The sequence below is a fragment of the Salvelinus alpinus genome, chromosome 17, assembly GCF_045679555.1.
Source record: "Salvelinus alpinus chromosome 17, SLU_Salpinus.1, whole genome shotgun sequence".
Taxonomy (NCBI): Eukaryota; Metazoa; Chordata; class Actinopteri; order Salmoniformes; family Salmonidae; genus Salvelinus; species Salvelinus alpinus.
The window spans coordinates 4,531,625-4,551,475 of NC_092102.1; the positions used below are offsets into that span (position 1 = coordinate 4,531,625).

Genomic DNA, 19,851 nt, shown 5'->3' on the forward strand with positions numbered 1-19,851 from the left:
CAGATGTATCCCTAGGTGCCTTTTCCAATAACTTACAGATTTCAGAATTGCGACACATGAATGTTAATGTTCCCAGTATAGGAATATATACAAAAGTGTCTTTCACGAGGACTTGATTATTCAAGCCTGTTTGTTTATTTCGTCTGCTATCATATCTAACTCCCAACACTACTTCTACTGGCTCCACAACACCGCATTTCTGGTTGAAGTACTTTGTTCTCTTGGTTTCTGTGTTAAAACTGGCAAATGGGTTTTCAAAAACGATCCTTTCCAGCAGATGTCGAGGGGTTATCCATAGGCAAAACTGACTGAACATCCGGTTTATTTTGGGAGTGTAGCCCAGTACTAAGCTCTTCTAAATCACACACTACTGTTGACACAACACTATCTGCAACACCACTAGCTTGCAACTTGGCAATAATGGAGGCACACATATCTTGAGCAAGACTCTGTCCATTCTACCCAAAACAATCACTTTGAGTGTTATCATGTGGGACACCAATGTCGCCACCCATTTGTGGAGCTTCTGACTGGCGAATCATCAATATGAGAGGGCCCTTCTAAGCTTAATGCATCAATTACTTGACCAATATCCTTATGAATACTATTCAAATGTTTTCTGAAACCTGAGTATGTTGAAAACTGCCGTCTGCAACCATCTGGCGCACAGACCAATCTAAACTTGGTGGAGGGATGGAAGCTATGCTCAATTCTCAAATTAGATATCAATGACTGGCTGTTTCTGTGCAACGCTTGACAACAAAAGCACCGTAAGATACATTTATCTAGTTAAGAAGTTTTGTCTTCAACTCTATCACGCCAGATGTCTCTTGTTTTGCCTACATCAATGTTGTAGATGGATGTCTGCAGAAGTTCTTCTGTAGAAGTTGACAAGAGCATCATCATATGTCAAGTTAAAGACAAAGTGGGCTTTGAACAGTAGTTAATCAAACGCACGCAGACTACTAGTTGCCTGGCAGGGAACAAGCCTCTTGTCCACCACGATGTTGTCAATCTGGCTCTGTCTTCTTCCAACGGCAAGGAGGTACGGCTGTCGACCATCATGATGTTCTTCAATGCTGCAGCATGACTGCAACACACAAAGGGTCTTTCTAAGTCACTCTCCACATGTTAAGACAATGAAGAAACAACCCAAAAAATAAATTACACAACAATTACTGTATCATCTTACCTTATGAAAGTGCACTAGTCTGCCCACAGCATCACTGGCAATAATCTTGGTTCTCTTACCTCCTGCTGGTGGTGGGATGAGATGAAGCAGCAGCAGGGAGGACATATCGTTGTCCCAATCTGAGGGCAAAAAAAGGCAAACACCCCAAATCACAAAAAACAATATCGCTGAGTTTGAAACATTGCACTACCCACGAGAGAATCCACTTACTGGTTTCGCAGTCATTCTCCGGTGGTTTTTCTGCAGACTTCAGGAGGCGACGCAAAACGGTGGTCGTAGTCAGGGATTTTGCCAGTTTGATGACTTTCGGCTTCAATATTGTGTCCCACTTTTCAAGGAGCTTAGAGGATGTTTCATCGTCGAACATCGGCAAAAAGTCCTGATTCACCTAAAACAAAGTGGATCAACTGAACTTCATGACCAACACAAAATCATGTTCTCAATCAGACAAATAGCCTGTAGTTCTGATTCCAAGACACACTACATCACTCACCGATCCTTTCATGTGCAGAAACCTGGAAAAGACTGTGAGGACATCTGCGCTTCTGTCTGGACTATAAACTAGCTCCTGGCGATCCTGGACCACCTCCTTCATCTTCTGATATATGTGTTTTTCATTGGCCGAGTGGACAAGGAATGATATGGCCTCCTTGCATGCATCACCAACAAGCTGGTGTTCCAGGTCAGTCTTCCTCCTATGGGTCGGGCCTCCCGACTGGGGTGAAATACTCTTCTTGATGAGTCTTCCTTGATACCGTCTTCAGGCGATAATTCAGATATCCTTTGCCTGTGTCAGGATCATAGAAGTGTTCCTTAGATGTGGGAAAAGGTGACCAACATGGTAGTCAAATGGTTATTCTTTTTAGACTTGATTCTATGACTGTTTGTTGTCCCGTTCAGTCCACAGAACAAGTGTCAAAATATTAAAGCAAGCAAGCTCTACCAGCACTTACATAGCCTTTGGGGGGAAAAGGATCTCTCAACGAAGGAAAGAGGGTCACAATTCCAAGTGCCTAACGTTCTCTCTGTTGACGAGTTGGAAGCCTCCTGCTCAAAAACAGTAAAGCATACACACGCCAAATATGTTTCTACAGTCTCATAATGATGCCAAATAAAATCAATGTATAGTTTGATTGTTTTGATCCATTGTTTGTGGCCAGATTGGCTAATGAGAAGCTTACCCATGCATCTATTTCATGTGGCTGACTAAAATGGCAATCATCTCTCTCCTGGTTCTGTGGTCCAATGTTTTGGTTCTCTGGTACTCTTCTAATACGTCTTGCACACCAGGTCTACTAGTCAGGCATCTCGGATCATCTGTTAAGACAAGAGAAAGGTTTAACAAATTAGGGTCGGTTTATGCTGTCGGAATCTCCATGAAGAGCAAACACAGAAATGGGATTATCAACATCCAATATCAGTTATAATTAAACCTCTTTTGCTACTGCGGAGTCGATGGCCTCATCTCCTAAAGTTGTGTTTGACCTTTTCAGGTGGTCTTTCTGGAGATTTCAGGTCTAAATCACTTGACGAGAGGGATAATGTGTCTGCGCGTGAACTAGGTGTCGAACAGCCTGCAGGAGAAAAGGCTGAGCAGAAACAATGGATCAAAGCAATCAATCTATACATTCATGTTATTTGATATCATTATGTGAGACTGTAGAAAGATACCTTCATCAAGATCTTTGATTGTGAGGCACAGGTCTGGATTGGCCTCAATCAGGTCCAGCAGGACATCCTCTTCCACCTCAGTTTGGGAATCATCAAAAGAGAGACTAATCAGAACACAGGGAGATAAGCCACCTAGGGGGAAACAGAATGGGTCTGACACAAATCAAGCCCAAGGGTTCAATAAAGAAAACACATCAGACAGTTCATATATTCACCTTGATCTCCATAAGAGATGAACCTCTTGCATTTTTGGTATTGGACCTTCACCCAACATGTTACACTGCACTCCTGCAAAACGCAATTACACACAGTGTCATATTGAAGTTAAATTTGGTTGCAAACATTTTATGGTGTAGCTGTACATCACACAAAATGCCCCTTTATACCCTCTCCCCTTTGTCTTCCCTGCAGTGGATCAACCATTTGTTCCAAATTCCACTTTAATGATGTAAAAGGTGTATGCCTGCCTGCGGATCTGGAGCTTGGCAAGGCAATATTCCAGTGAAATCAATCAACCAACCTATCTAGCTTGCTATATAACTAGCTACGAACAGTTACCACAACCACTCAAATCTATAGGAAAGAAATTGGGCAATACATTTCAAGACGTACTGGCTTGAACACAATGTCTGATCTGTGATCAACAACAAGCACACACCATAGACATGCTAATCTAAACGACCGAGGACAACCCTATCACGTCTGGCCACGTGCCCTAGCTAGCTAATGTTAGAGCTCAGTTACAAGATGTTGAGGTCGGTGTTGTAGCTAGCTATATAGCTATCTATCTAACAATTTTTGGCCAGACAAATATATGCGTTTTGAAGAACAAATTTGTAGATATTAGCCATGTTGTTAATGTCACTTCCTGGCTAGCTACATGCTGCACCAAAGAAGGCTCAAATTGATCACACTAGGTCACACCCCAATTAATACCATGCATCTGCTGCACCACTAATGTTAGTTGGCCTTTTGAACTCAACACGCACATGGTTGAAATCACCTAACGGTAAAGCCTAAGTCTGATTCTTTAGGATTTTCATTCATTTCCTCAAATCGAACAGTTTGCTAATTTTAGCGAACTAATGAAGCTGAGACAAAGTTCCTGCTAACATTTAGCTTGATAGCTATTTAATCTAGCGCTAACTAACCACGTTAGATAGCTAGCAAACTTCTAAATCTAAACTTTGCAGATTTGCTATATCTACAAACAAAGATCTCGACCATTCACATAGCCAGTATAACAAGTGTGGCCACCAGCTAAATATACACTAGCGTTCAAAAGTTTGGGGTCACTTAGAAATGTCCTTGTTTTTGAAAGAAAAGCAATTTTTTTGTCCATTAAAATAACATCAAATTGATCAGAAATACAGTGTAGACACTGTTAATGTTGTAAATGACTATTGTCGCTGGAAATGGCAGATGTTTTATGGAATAGCTACATCGGCGTACAGAGACCCATTATAAGCAACCATCACTCCTGTGTTCCAATGGCACATTGTGTTAGCTAATCCAAGTGTATCATTTTAAAAGGATAATTGATCATTAGAAAACCCTTTTGCAATTATGTTAGCACAGCTGAAAACTGTTGTCCTGATTAAAGAAGCAATAAAACTGTGCTTCTTTCGACTACTTGAGTATCTGGAGCATCAGCATTTGTAGGTTCAATTACAGGTTAAAAATGGCCAGAAACAAATAACTTTCTTCTGAAACTCGTCAGTCTATTCTTGTTCTGACGTGAAGGCTATTTCATGCAAGAAACTGCCAAGAAACTGAAGACCTCGTACAACGGTGTGTACTACTCCCTTCACAGAACAGTACAAATTGGCTTTAACCAGAATAGAGAAGAGGAGTGGGAGGCCCCAGTGCACAACTGAGCAAGAGGACAAGTACATTAGAGTGTCTAGTTTGAGAAACAGATGTCTCACAAGTCCTCAACTGGCAGCTTCATTAAATAGTACCGGCAAAACACCAGTCTCAACGTCAACAGTGGAGAGGCGACCCCGGGATGCTGGCCTTGTAGGCAGAGTTCCTCTGTCCAGTATCTGTGCTCTTTAGCCCATCTTAATCTTTTCTTTTAATTGGCCAGTCTGAGATATGGCTTTTTCTTTGCAACTCTGCCTAGAAGGCCAGCATCCCCGAGTCACCTCTTCACTCTTCACCCTTGCACCATCGGCAATTAGATGAAAAATACGTGTCCAGTTAAAACCGGAAGCTCAATCAACACTGCTCAGTGCTTCTTAACCTCTGTACAGTAACTCTCACCTGGGAGTTATATTAGCACAGAGGGTGTAAAAACAACTTTAAAATCAACACCTCTTAACACAAAAAAAATGTAATACCAAGAAAATGAACACTTGTCTGGCCAATTTGCTGTGTATAGCATAAGGCATCACAGAGTTAAGCATTGTTATAGAACTTTTTATATTATCTGCATACTTTTTGTTTATTTCAAAATGTAAAGCTAAGAATAGGTATCCTTTTGCCCTTTTCCTTAACAAATGGTTTCAACCGAACACACCAAGCCCTTCCCAGACACGGCGGTATTTAAGGAGTCCATGGTGACAATATTGGATTTGGCTATACCGACAAATCTATGGATAGCATAATTGCATCTGCCAAACAGGCTTACCTCTTATTTATTTTTAAATAGGAGGAAATAGGCACCAACAAAGCCCTCTTGTTGTTTGTGAAGTCTAATTAAAATGAAGACAATTGTTGAAATGAATTACTGTCAGCACCATTTGCTGTCCAGCTCTGTTTATGCCGCAGCCACTCGAAAGCTGTCTGCCCGCTTGCCTTTTCTTTCTCCTGAACTCTCTCTCCTCATTAATGAGTTAATGATTGAAAAAGTGTCTGTCTTTGTAAAACATTTGGTCTCCAGTCTATGGGAAACAGAAAAAACACGTAGGAAACTACTCTTTCTACCGTAGGTTACATCATTTATGTTAAATTAATTTAATGGTGTGTTGATGGAGCTCTGCAGCGCTGTGTCTTCAACAGCACCCTGGAGAGGTGCTGGGAATCCTCCCAGGAAAGCTTAACTTTTCGTGTCCTCTGAGAGGGAGGTTATTAGAGAACCCACTAGATGGTATCTTGGGCTAACCATGATGGGTCATTGATAGTAGGGGTTTTGTTTTACCATGTCATCAGAATCCTAAAGTTAAAGTGTATCAATACATATAGCTTTCTGGATGATACAGTACAATTAATTAAATACAAGTTTATAGTCTGTGTCTTGCTTTGACACCTGAGGACGAGGATAAAGGAGCTGGCATGGAGACGAGCATCCTTTTGGCATAGAACAGAACGGATGGTCGATTCTTGCCCCAATCTCATTCTCATCAAGGGTGGTGTGAAATTATTAAACATGTGTTTTCTCTCCTCCCTGGTCAAGTCGATATGTTTTCTGGAACATGGAGTGATCATTGTTCCAGATGAGGGATTGTTGGAAATGGACTAATTGACTAAATTGACTATATACTGTAAGTGGACTAGCAGTAGTGACTAACGCGTTATGGGTTAGATGGAATGACTTACAGCTGAAGTCAGAAGATTACATACACCTTAGCCAAATACATTTCAACTCAGTTTTTCACAATTCCTGACATTTAATCCTAGTAAAAATTCCTTGTCTTAGGTCAGTTAGGATCACCACTTTATTTTAAGAATGTGAAATGTCAGAATAGTAGAGAGATTGATTTATTTCAGCTTTTATTTATTTCATCACATTCCCAGTGGGTTATAAGTTTACATACACTCAATTAACATTTGGTAGCATTGCCTTTAAATTGTTTAATTTAGGTCAAACGTTTCAGGTAGCCTTCCACAAGCTTCCCACAATAAGTTGGGTGAATTTTGGTCTACTCTTCCTGACAGAGCTGGTGTAACTGAGTCAGGTTTGTAGGCCTCCTTGCCTGCACACACTTTTTCAGTTCTGCCCACACATTTTCTATAGGATTCAGGTCAGAGCTTTGTGATGGCCACTCCAATACCTTGACTTTGTGGTCCTTAAGCCATTTTGCCACAACTTTGGAAGTATGCTTGGGGTCATTGTCCATTTGGAAGACCCATTTGCGACCAATCTTTAACTTCCTGACTGATGTCTTGAGATGTTGCTACAATATATAATATACAATATATGATAATATATAATATATAATTTTCCATCCTCATGATGCCATATATTTTGTGAAGTGCACCAGTCCCTCCTGCAGCAAAGCACCCCCACAACATGATGCTGCCACCCCCGTGCTTCACGGTTGGGATGGTGTTCTTCGGCTTGCAAGCCTCCCCCTTTTTCCTCCAAACATAATGATGGTCATTATGGCCAAACAGTTCTATTTTTGTTTCATCAGACCAGAGGACATTTCTCCAAAAAGTGCAATCTTTGTCCCCATGTGCAGTTGCAAACCAAAGTCTGGCTTTTTTATGGCGGTTTTGGAGCAGTGGCTTCTTCCTTGCTGAGCGGTCTTTCAGGTTATGTCAATATAGGACTCGTTTTACTGTGGATATAGATACTTCTGCACCTGTTTCCTCCAGCATCTTCACAAGGTCCTTTGCTGTTGTTCTGGGATTGATTTGCACTTTTCGCACCAAAGTACGTTCATCTCTAGGAGACAGAACGTGTCACCTTCCTGAGCGGTATGACGGCTGCGTGGTACCGTGTTTATACTTGCGTACTATTGTTTATACAGATGAACGTGGTACCGTCAGGCATTTGGAAATTGCTCCCAAGGATGAACCAGACTTGAGGAGGTCTACAATTTTTTTTCTGAGGTCTTGACTGATTTCTTTTGATTTTCATATGATGTCAAGCGAAAAGGCACTGAGTTTGAAGGTAGGCCTTGAAATAGATCCACAGGTACACCTCCAATTGACTCAAATGATGTCAATTAGCCGATCAGAAGCTTCTAAAGCCATGACATCATTTTCTAGAATTTTCCAAGCTGTTTAAAGGCACAGTCAACTTAGTGTATGTAAACTTCTGACCCACTGGAATTGTGATACAGTGAGTTATAAGTGAAATAATCTGTCTGTAAACAACTGTTGGAAAAATTACTTGTGTCATGCACAAAGTAGATGTCCTAACCGACTTGCCAAAACTATAGTTTGTTAACAAGAAATGTGTGGAGTGGTTCAAAAACGAGTTTTAATGACTCCAACCTAAGTGTATGTAAACTTCCGACTTGAGCTGTATGTGCAATTGTATATAGGGGGCCTGTGTTTGAGACAGAATGTTTGCATACGGGTGTTGCAGATTCTAGCAGGACCGATATAAAAATCAAATCAAATCAAATCAAATTTATTAGTCACATACACATGGTTAGCAGATGTTAATGCGAGTGTAGCGAAATGCTTGTGCTTCTAGTTCCGACAATGCAGTAATAACAACAAGTAATCTAACCTAACAATTCCGCAACTACTACCTTATACACGCAAGTGTAAAGGGATAAAGAATATGTACATAAAGATATATGAATGAGTGATGGTACAGACGGCATAGGCAAGGTGCAGTAGATGGTATAGAGTACGGTATATACCTATGAGATGAGTACTGTAGGGTATGTAAACATAAAGTGGCATAGTTTAAAGTGGCTAGTGGTCCATGTATTACATAAGATGGCAAGATGCAGTAGATGATATAGAGTACAGTATATACATATACATAAGAGATGTGTAATGTAGGGTATGTAAACATTATATTAGGTGGCATTGTTTAAAGTGGCTGGTGGTACATTTTTACATAATTTCCATCAATTCCCATTTTTAAGGTGGCTGGAGCTGAGTCAGTTTGTTGGCAGCGGCCGCTAAATGTTAGTGGTGGCTGTTTAACAGTCTGATGGCCTTGAGATAGAAGCTGTTTTTCAGTCTCTCGGTCCCTGCTTGGATGCACCTGTACTGACCTCGCCTTCTGGATGATAGCGGGGTGAACAGGTAGTGGCTTGGGTGGTTGTTGTCCTTGATGATCTTTATGGCCTTCCTGTGACATCGGGTGGTGTAGGTGTCCTGGAGGGCAGGTAGTTTGCCCCGGGTGATGCGTTCTGCCGACCTCACTACCCTCTGGAGAGCCTTACGGTTGTGTGCGGAGCAGTTGCCGTACCAGGCGGTGATACAGCCCGACAGGATGCTCTCGATTGTGCATCTGTAGAAGTTTGTGAGTGCTTTTGGTGACAAGCCGAATTTCTTCAGCCTCCTGAGGTTGAAGAGGCGCTGCTGCGCCTTCTTCACAACGCTGTCTGTGTGGGTGGACCAATTCAGTTTGTCCGTGATGTGTACACCGAGGAACTTAAAACTTTCCACCTTCTCCACTACTGACCCGTCGATGTGGATAGGGGGGAGCTCCCTCTGCTGTTTCCTGAAGTCCACAATCATCTCCTTTGTTTTGTTGACGTTGAGTGTGAGGTTATTTTCCTGACACCACACTCCGAGGGCCCTCACCTCCTCCCTGTAGGCCGTCTCGTCGTTGTTGGTAATCAAGCCTACCACTGTAGTGTCGTCCGCAAACTTGATGATTGAGTTGGAGGCGTGCATGGCCACGCAGTCGTGGGTGAACAGGGAGTACAGGAGAGGGCTCAGAACGCACCCTTGTGGGGCCCCAGTGTTGAGGATCAGCGGGGTGGAGATGTTGTTACCTACCCTCACCACCTGGGGGCGGCCCGTCAGGAAGTCCAGGACCCAGTTGCACAGGGCGGGGTCGAGGCCCAGGGTCTCGAGCTTGATGACGAGTTTGGAGGGTACTATGGTGTTGAATGCTGAGCTGTAGTCGATGAACAGCATTCTCACATAGGTATTCCTCTTGTCCAGATGGGTTAGGGCAGTGTGCAGTGTGGTTGCGATTGCGTCGTCTGTGGACCTATTGGGTCGGTAAGCAAATTGGAGTGGGTCTAGGGTGTCCGGTAGGGTGGAGGTGATATGGTCCTTGACTAGTCTCTCAAAGCACTTCATGATGACGGAAGTGAGTGCTACGGGGCGGTAGTCGTTTAGCTCAGTTACCTTAGCTTTCTTGGGAACAGGAACAATGGTGGCCCTCTTGAAGCATGTGGGAACAGCAGACTGGGCTAAGGATTGATTGAATATGTCCGTAAACACACCAGCCAGCTGGTCTGCGCATGCTCTGAGGACGCGGCTGGGAATGCCGTCTGGGCCTGCAGCCTTGCGAGGGTTAACACGTTTAAATGTTTTACTCACCTCGGCTGCAGTGAAGGAGAGCCCGCAGGTTTTGGTAGTGGGCCGTGTCAGTGGCACTGTATTATCCTCAAAGCGGGCAAAAAAGGTATTTAGCCTGTCTGGGAGCAAGACATCCTGATCCGCGACGGGGCTGCTTTTCTTTTTGTAATCCGTGATAGACTGTAGACCCTGCCACATACCCCTTGTGTCTGAGCTGTTGAATTGCGATTCAATTTTGTCTCTGTACTGGGACTTAGCCTGTTTGATAGCCTTGCGGAGAGAATAGCTACACTGTGTGTATTCGGTCATGTTTCCGGTCACCTTGCCCTGGTTAAAAGCAGTGGTTCGCGCTTTCAGTTTCACGCGAATGCTGCCGTTAATCCACGGTTTCTGGTTTGGGAATGTTTTAATCGTTGCTCTGGGTACGACATCGTCAATGCACTTCCTAATGAACTCGCTCACCGAATCTGCATATTCATCATTGTTGTTGTTGGACGCCGTGCGGAACATATTCCAATCCGCGTGATCAAAGCAGTCTTGAAGCGTGGATTCAGATTGGTCGGACCAGCGTTGAACAGACCTGAGCGCGGGAGCTTGTAGTTTTAATTTCTGTTTGTAGGCTGGAATCAACAAAATGGAGTCGTGGTCAGCTTTTCCGAAAGGAGGGCGGGGGAGGGCCTTATATGCGTCGCGGAAGTTAGTATAACAATGGTCCAGAGTTCTGCCAGCCCTGGTCGGACAATCGATGTGCTGATAGAATTTAGGGAGTTTTGTTTTTAGATTAGCCTTGTTAAAATCCCCAGCTACGATGAATGCAGCCTCAGGGTGTGTGGTTTCCAGTTTACAGAGAGTCAGATAGAGTTCGTTCAGGGCCATCGATGTGTCTGCTTGGGGGGGAATATATACGGCTGTGATTATGACCGAAGTGAATTCCCTTGGTAGATAATGCGGTCTACATTTGATTGTGAGGAGTTCTAGATCAGGTGAACAGAATGACTTTAGTTCCTGAGTGTTGTTATGATGGTCACACCACGTCTCGTTAATCATGAGGCATACCCCCCCGCCCCTCTTCTTACCAGAAAGATGTATGTTTCTGTCTGCGCGATGCGTGAAGAAACCAGCTGGCTGCACCGACTCCGTTAGCGTCTTTTCAGTTAGCCATGTTTCCGTGAAGCAGAGCACGTTGCAATCCCTGATGTCTCTCTCGAATGTTACCCGTGCTCGGATTTCATCGACCTTATTCTCAAGAGACTGGACATTGGCGAGTAGTATGCTAGGGAGTGGAGCGCGATGTGCTCGTCTCCGAAGCCTGACCAGGAGACCGCTACGTTTGCCCCTTTTTCGGCGTCGTGTAGCTTCGCCGGCTGGGATAAGGTCCATTGTATTGGGTGGAAGGCAAGACACTGGATCCGTTTCGGGAAAGTCATATTCCTGGTAGGAAGGGTGGTTAGTTGACGTTAATCGTATATTCAGTAGTTCCTCCCGGCTGTATGTAATGAAACTTAAGATCACCCGGGGTACCAATGTAAGAAATAACACATAGAAAAACAAAATACTGCATATTTTCCAAGGAACGCGAAGCGAGGCAGCCATCCTGTTCGGCGCCGGAAGAGTTTTATCAGAGTGTTCTATGGAGTCCCAAATACTAAGGCTGTAAGTTACAGGGAATTGGGAGAGAGGAATGGAATGTGACTGGGCAGGAGATCTGTGTGGCTCAAAAATGTAAGAAATGGGTAACAGAGTCTCTGGGGAACGATACCACTCCTCTGTGTATAGTAATACCAGGGGATAGCTCGTAGGAGAGGAAGGACAGCTAATTGTGCACAATATAGAGACTACTATGAAGACAAGTTCAACGTCACACACATCATGGTGGGAGTAGCAGAGATAGTGTTAACATTTCAGACACTATTGGCAACTTTCAGTGAGAAGTTCATCAAAGAGCATACAACTCATGAAAGACTAGCTACAGATTCCTGTGTACAGGAGGCCAGCTCACTGGAAGGGAAGTTCAATGTAATAATAGCATCACATCTCCTGCAGAGTGGGATTAAGAAACATGTGACTCAGAGTTTTGTACGGTTGGATACTCTTCCAACGCCACTAATCTCTCCCTCTGTAACGATCGTCTGTTGAAGAAGGAGTGGACCAAAGCGCAGCGTGGTAAGTGTTCGTTATTTATTAATAAAACTGAACACGAAATAACAAAACAATAAAGAGAACGAAGGAAACCCAAACAGTTCTGTCAGGTGCAGAAACACAAAACAGAAAACAACTACCCACAAAGCATCGGTGGGGAAAAGCTACCTAAGTATGGTTCTCAATCAGAGACAACGATGGACAGCTGCCTCTGATTGAGAACCACACCCGGCCAAAACCAAAGAAATACAAAACATAGAAAATGAACATAGAATGCCCACCCAAATCACACCCTGACCAAACCAAAAGCTGTAGGGACAGTAACTGAAGGAGCTGTAGGGACAGTAACAGAAGGAGCTGTAGGGACAGTAACTGAAGGAGCTGTAGGGACAGCAACAGAAGGAGCTGTAGGGACAGTAACAGAAGGAGCTGTAGGGACAGCAACTGAAGAAGCAGTAGGGACAGTAACTGAAGGAGCTGTAGGGACAGCAACTGAAGAAGCAGTAGGGACAGTAACAGAAGGTGCTGTAGGGACAGTAACAGAAGAAGCAGTAGGGACAGTAACTGAAGGAGCTGTAGGGACAGTAACTGAAGGAGCTGTAGGGACAGTAACTGAAGGAGCTGTAGGGACAGTAACAGAAGGAGCTGTAGGGACAGTAACTGAAGGAGCTTTAGGGACAGTAACAGAAGGAGCTGTAGGGACAGTAACTGAAGGAGCTGTAGGGACAGCAACTGAAGAAGCAGTAGGGACAGTAACTGAAGGAGCTGTAGGGACAGTAACTGAAGAAGCCTTAGGGACAGCAACTGAAGAAGCAGTAGGGACAGTAACTGAAGAAGAAGTAGGGACAGTAACTGAAGGAGCAGTAGGGACAGTAACTGAAGGAGCTGTAGGGACAGTAACAGAAGAAGCAGTAGGGACAGTAACTGAAGGAGCTGTAGGGACAGTAACTGACTGAAGGAGCTGTAGGGACAGTAACAGGAGGAGCTGTAGGGACAGTAACTGAAGGAGCTGTAGGGACAGTAACTGAAGGAGCTGTAGGGACAGTAACTGAAGGAGCGGTAGGGACAGTAACAGAAGAAGCAGTAGTTGTTGTGAAGGATGCTATAGTAACAGCATGGAACTGGACTACGGTGCAAATGAGGGGATTTTGAAGTGCATCATGGGCAATGTTAGTGGTATCAGAGGTTACGTTGTCAGCATTGTGGGGATATCACCTGAGGGCATTGATGTTGAAACGTATATACAGCGCTAATTTGCCTCAAGATGAGGTAAAGTTGATTAAGGTTACCGCACGGGTATATCGGGTGGCCCTGGAGGATGAAAGACGGGGGCCGAAGTAATTATCTGGCATGGGAACACCTTTTTGTAACCTGTGACTAACGGGGGAAGACTGGGTGAAAGCATGAGGTTTTTTTAGGGCCTTCATTTTTGTGGAACCCAGCAGAAAAGTATCCCAAAGGTACAGTCAGGCTAAGAGAGTGGGAATCGTCATGTTATCAAACTTCGGTTTTTCTTTGCATATATAATTATGCATAGCTTCACACATTATTAATACTTCTTGTGTTTCTTTTTGCTTTTCAAGTCTTGTGCTATCACTCTCTTAAGAACCCGAAGGAGGAAATGGAGAAAGTAAAAAGTTCCAGCTGAAATGGAGGAAGTCAAAAAGTTCCAGCTGAAATGGAGGAAGTCAAAAAGTTCCAGCTGAAATGGAGGAAGGCAAAACGTTCCAGCTGAAATGTCATTATCAGTTGTAAGAGTGTGCATAGCGTGGTTATACAGCAGAGGCCATATATCTCTGAGGTGTAAATATTCAAATCAACTATGAATGTTAATCATGTTTTATTTTTTCTTCCATTTATAAGTAATTTCCAAGTTAATATAATTTTAAATAGCATGGAGTTACTGTTAAAAGGGAGATTTGTTGGATTCTAACTTCTAACTTGAAATATCCTTATTCATGTTACCATGTTATAACTGAGTGTATGGAAATCTACTGAGTGAGAAAGGGGGTGCAGAAAGTTTACATTCTGTCAGAACATGTTATTGTTAAATCTCATGTATCCTATGGAGAGGAGAAGGGCAGCAGTCTGGGTTCTGTCGCTGATAAGGTAGAACAGCCGTGAGTTAGGGAGCAGTGAAGAATGGGGGCCGAGGTCAGGTCAGATGAATTGAGAAGGAACAGTCGCGAGTTCCTGCCTAGCAACAGAGATGTATTGGCTGTCCAGATGTGCAAGGAGGAGCCTCCGCCAAGAAAGAGGGTTTTGTCACGACTTCCGCAGAAGTCGGTCCCTCTCTTTGTTCGGGCGGCGTTCGGCGGTCGACGTCACCGGTCTTCTAGCCTTCATTCCCCAATTACATGTTCATGTATTTAACCCTCTGTTTCCCCCATGTTTTTTGTGTGTGATTGTTTCTATGTTCATGTCGGTTTATGATGGCTGTTTTTTTTGACGGGAGCTGTTTTTTCACCCGTGCGTAATATTTACCGTTTGTATTTGGTCAAGTGTATTTGTTACCTTGTGCCTTGATTAATGAGTAAAGTACATTGCTCACTCATTTTGCTCTCCTGCGCCTGACTTCATGCACCAGCTACACTCACCATCTGACAGGTTCACATATATGTGCTTGTGTAAACATGTCTTTGTCTTTTCAGCCGTTTTACCCAGTGGGTGAATAAACCTGGTTTGAGCTTTGACTAGTTGTCCGTTAGTTTTTTACTCTGTTTGTCACACCCTACAGTATATTGAAACTAATATCACATAATAATAATAATCATCATAATAATCATAATAATAATATGTGGCCTAAAGACAATATTACATCGAGAATAGTCTGATGTGTGACGATATTATTATCAAAAGAATGAAGAGACTAATGACCTGTGCAGCGTACATTGACAGCTTGCATTGACAAATAGCACTTCTTCCATTTCATGCTAGAGGCCCATGCAGGCCAGTTGTTTTGATTGCTATACCCTATCAGAAATAGCAGATTCCAACGTTTCTAATGAACCTATCTTTGCCAAACAACTGTACAAATTGCGCGGATGGTCTCTGTTTCAAAATATTACATTTTCCTAGAATTTCTCATGTCAGTAGGCTACTGGTGACAATCAGCAATAGCCATTTGGGATTTTCCATTATATTCTTACTGTAAAATATGTCTGTTGACTGTGGTAGGGCCTGTGATGTCTACTTAATGAACAAGTTCATTTAATTGGCATGGAGCATCCATAGCCTTGATTACTAAGCACAGATATTCTGTTGTTTTTAAATAAATTGCCTTGTATCATGTTTTTTTATGACCTTCCTAAACGAAATATTAATGGATTTATTTGTGACTGTGTAAATTAACATCTGAAAGGCAGAGAGCGTCATAAATGTCTCAAAATAAATGTAAATGTTTAATTTCTCTCCAGGAGAGGACTGGCCACCGCTCAGAGCCTGGATCCTCTTTATGTTTCTTCCTAGGTTCTGGCCTTTCTAGGGAGTTTTTCTAAGCCACCGTGCTTCTACATCTGCATTGCTTGCTGTTTGGGGTTTTAGGCTGAGTTTCTGTATAGCGCTCTGTGACATCTGCTGATGTAAAAAGGGCTTTATGAATAAATGTGATTTGATAATTAGGCAATCACCAATTGTGAATAAATAACAGGAAGGGCCATTCTATTGTATTCATCTATTCTAATTATAATCTCACAACGGTGTACATCATATCAGTCCACCGAATCCAAGCAGTTTTATTAGTCTACTCTAGGCCTACTTGGAGTGGGCTACACAGTGAGAGCTTGCATAATTTACAATGGCAAGACCAAGATGAATGGGTGCACATGCTGCATTAGCGTTGCTACAAGATGTGAATGAAAACGACTCAGATGGAAGAAATGGGTCATGACATATCTGATGATGATTATTCTGATTCGTGGTTTTTCATATGCATGGGAAAGGATCCATATCGGGCAGCAGGTAAGCGAGTGTCGTATAATGGTTTGGATCGGGTGGCACGGCTGTACTAGGTGAAAGGAGGAACTCGCCGCTGGCCTGTTACTGTGTTCTACAAAATGCTTGACTTGGCTGCTATCAACACACACGTGTTGTTTAAACAGTGCATGAACAACACCCTTCTGCATGAGCAGAAGAGACTTCATCGTGAGTCTGGCACATGGGCTACGAGAGAAACATATGAGAGCCAAAGCAGCAGCAAAGATTCCATGCGAGCCATTGAGCGCGCCAAATTGCGCACAGCTCCCAGGGAGGGGAAGCTGCAAGACGGGCAGATGCACTCGGAACAGAACCCGGACACCTGTTTTTGCTGCAAGCGATTTGTTTTGTGGGAGGTGTTGCAATCAAGTGTAAGTGCCGAAGGGGGTATGTTAGGGGTAACAGCTAAATGAGATCCAGTTGTTGAAGACACACACCATACTTTAAGCATGAGCGATGCCACAAATAATGTGTCCAATAAGTGACAATAATAGACTATTCTTCACCCCTGTCATATTGACACTTATATTCATTATAATGCCATTATTGCTTTTGTGCTGATTTCCCCTATTCACAAGAACGCTTGGAGCCTATACTGATATTTAGACTACTGCTATTTTCTGTTATTTTCTCCCTTCACTGTGTGTGTGTCATGCGGTTTGGGTATTTTCATATGTTTTGTCGTTATAAAAATAAGCTTTTACAGTGTGTTTCAATGTAAATGCTTTTTGTTTCACGAACTCAGCAACAAAAGAAACGTCCTCTCACTGTCAACTGCGTTTACTTTCAGCAAACTTAACAGGTGTAAATATTTGTATGAATATAACACGATTCAACAACTGAGACATAAACTGAACAAGTTCCACAGACATGTGTCTAACAGAACTGGAATAATGTGTCCCTAAACAAAAGGGGGGTCAAAATCAAAAATAACAGTCAGTATCTGGTGTGGGCTGCATCAGGTACTGCAGTGCATCTCCTCTTCATGGACTGCACCAGATTTGCCAGTTCTTGCTGTCAGATGTTACCCCACTCTTCCATCAAGGCACCTACAAGTTCCTGGACATTTCTGGGGGAATGGCCCTAGCCCTCACCCTCCGATCGAACAGGTCCCAGACGTGCTCAGTCCGATGATGCTGTGACACACCGCCCCAGACCATGACGGACCCTCCACCTCCAAATCAATCCCGCTCCAGAGTACAGGCCTCGGTGTAACGCTCATTCATTCGACGATGAAAGCGAATCCGACCATTACCCCTGGTGAGACAAAACCGTGATTCGTCAGTGAAGAGCACTTTTTTGCCAGTCCTGTCTGGTCCAGCGACGGTGTGTTTGTGCCCATAGGCGACGATGTTGGCGGTGATGTCTGGTGAGGACCTGCCTTAAAACAGGCCTACAAGCCCTCAGTCCAGCCTATCTCAGCCTATTGCGGACAGTCTGAGCACTGGTGGAGAGATTGTGTGTTCCTGGTGTCACTCGGGCAGTTGTTGTTGCCATCCTGTACCTGTCCTGCAGGTGTGATGTTCGGATGTACCGATCCTGTGCAGGTGTTGTTACACGTGGTCTGCCACTGCGAGGGCGATCAGCTGTCCATCCTGTCTCCCTGTAGCGCTGTCTTAGGCATCTCACAGTACGGACATTGCAATTTATTGCCCTGGCCCCATCTGCAGTCCTCATGTCTTCTTGCAGCATGCCTAAGGCATGTTCACGCAGATGAGCAGGGACCCCGGGAATCTTTCTTTTGGTGTTTTTCAGAGTCAGTAGAAAGGCGTCTTTAGTGTCCTAAGCTTTCATAACTGCAATTTCTGAGGCTGGTAACTCTAATGAACTTATCCTCTGCAGCAGAGGTAACTTTGAAGAAACTTCACCAAATCAATGCAAACTGGTATTGTTCCTGAAGATTTGAAAATTGCCAAAGTTATCCCCCTCTATAAATCTGGGGATCCCAGATCTTTTACACATTATCACCTAATATCTGTACAAACACGTTTTACTAAAATCCTAGAAAAATTGGTGTATAAGAGAATGTTGAAACATTTAAATCAACACTTTATTCTATATGAGCACCAATATGGTTTTCGTAAAAACTACTCCACAGATATGTCTCTTTTGCAACTTGTGGATAACATCTTTACAGCCCTGAACAACAATGAATACGCACTTGGCATTTTTTTGATTTATCAAAAGCGTTTGATCATGAAATATTATTGATTGAATTGCATTATTACGGTTTTCATGATTATACATATAATTGGCTATAACTTTATGTTTGTGATAGAGAACAATTTGTTTATACAAACATCTGTGCACCTACCAGGGCCAAGCTATCCTGCCACAGTTTTCGATAATTTTTTTTATTTTATTCCTAATCTATATCAATGACCTTGCTGCTGTGTATTCTACCATACTTGCCATTCTCTTTGCTGATTACACCAATTTGATTTTATCACACAATAATTTGTATTCACTAATTAATGAAGCCAACTCAGGCATGGCCAAATTATCTGAATGGTTCCAGATAAACAATTATCTTTAAATGTTAACAAATGTAACTTTATTGTATTCATTCGTAATAAAAATACGTATTGTTAATAAAAAGAAAACAAAAGAGCCATAATCTTAATTGGTGGTAATGAAATGGAACATCCAGTAGATTCCTCTGAGTTCTAACTAATGAAAAGTTATCCTGGAAACATCATACTTCATTTGTCTGCAGGATAGTGATGAAATCTGTTGGTATCATCAGAAAGTTTAGTGGTTTGGTTCATCGAGCTTGCTTCCTAACTCTATACTAAAGCTGAATTTACCCATATCTCATTCACTGTAATGTTGTCTGGGCCAGTATATACTGTATGCCTCCTACCTACACAAATTACTCATCATACAAAAGACACTAGCAAGACTAGCCACCTCTAATTACCTGGCTCCATCTGCATCTTTGTTTAAGAAACTCAATATCTTGTCTAATTACGACATTAATGTGCGCCAATTATGTGCTTTCATCAGTTTACTTAAACCCTTCAATGGATTCTGCCACGTTAATTCCGAAATCCAACTTTATAACACAAGACACTGCGATAACATTCACAATCCCCACTCTCGCACCTCACATAGTAAATTCTCTATCAGATTTACAGGTATCATATTCTGGAATTCTTATCTTCATAATGCCAAAACATCATCATCCCTCAATAACTTCAAGCGAAGACTGAGGGTCAGCCTGATGAACCAAACTACCCAGTAATATTTTCCATATAGCCTATCTCTCTCAAACTCACATGCACACATTCAGTTGAAGTCGGAAGTTTACATACACCTTAGCCAAATACATTTAAACTCAGTTTTTCACAATTCCTGACATTTAATCCTAGTAAAAATTCCCTGTTTTAGGTCAGTTACGATCACTTTATTTTAAATTCCCACAAAACGGGTGAATTTTGGCCCATTCCTCCTGACAGAGCTGGTGTAACTGAGTCAGGTTTGTAGGCCTCCTTGCTCACACACGCTTTTTCAGTTCTGCCCACAAATTTTCTATAGGATTCAGGTCAGGGCTTTGTGATGGCCACTCCAATACCTTGACTTTGTCCTTAAGCCATTTTGCCACAACTTTGGAAGTATGCTTGGGGTCATTGTCCATTTGGAAGACCCATTTGCGACCAAGCTTTAACTTCCTGACTGATGTCTTGAGATGTTGCTTCAATATA

At 42.8% G+C, this 19,851-nt stretch overlaps 1 pseudogene; it reads right to left on the reverse strand.

Moving 5' to 3' along the window:
* LOC139543212 (uncharacterized) overlaps positions 1 to 19,851 on the reverse strand; it is a 22,957-nt pseudogene continuing 3,106 nt past the window's right edge.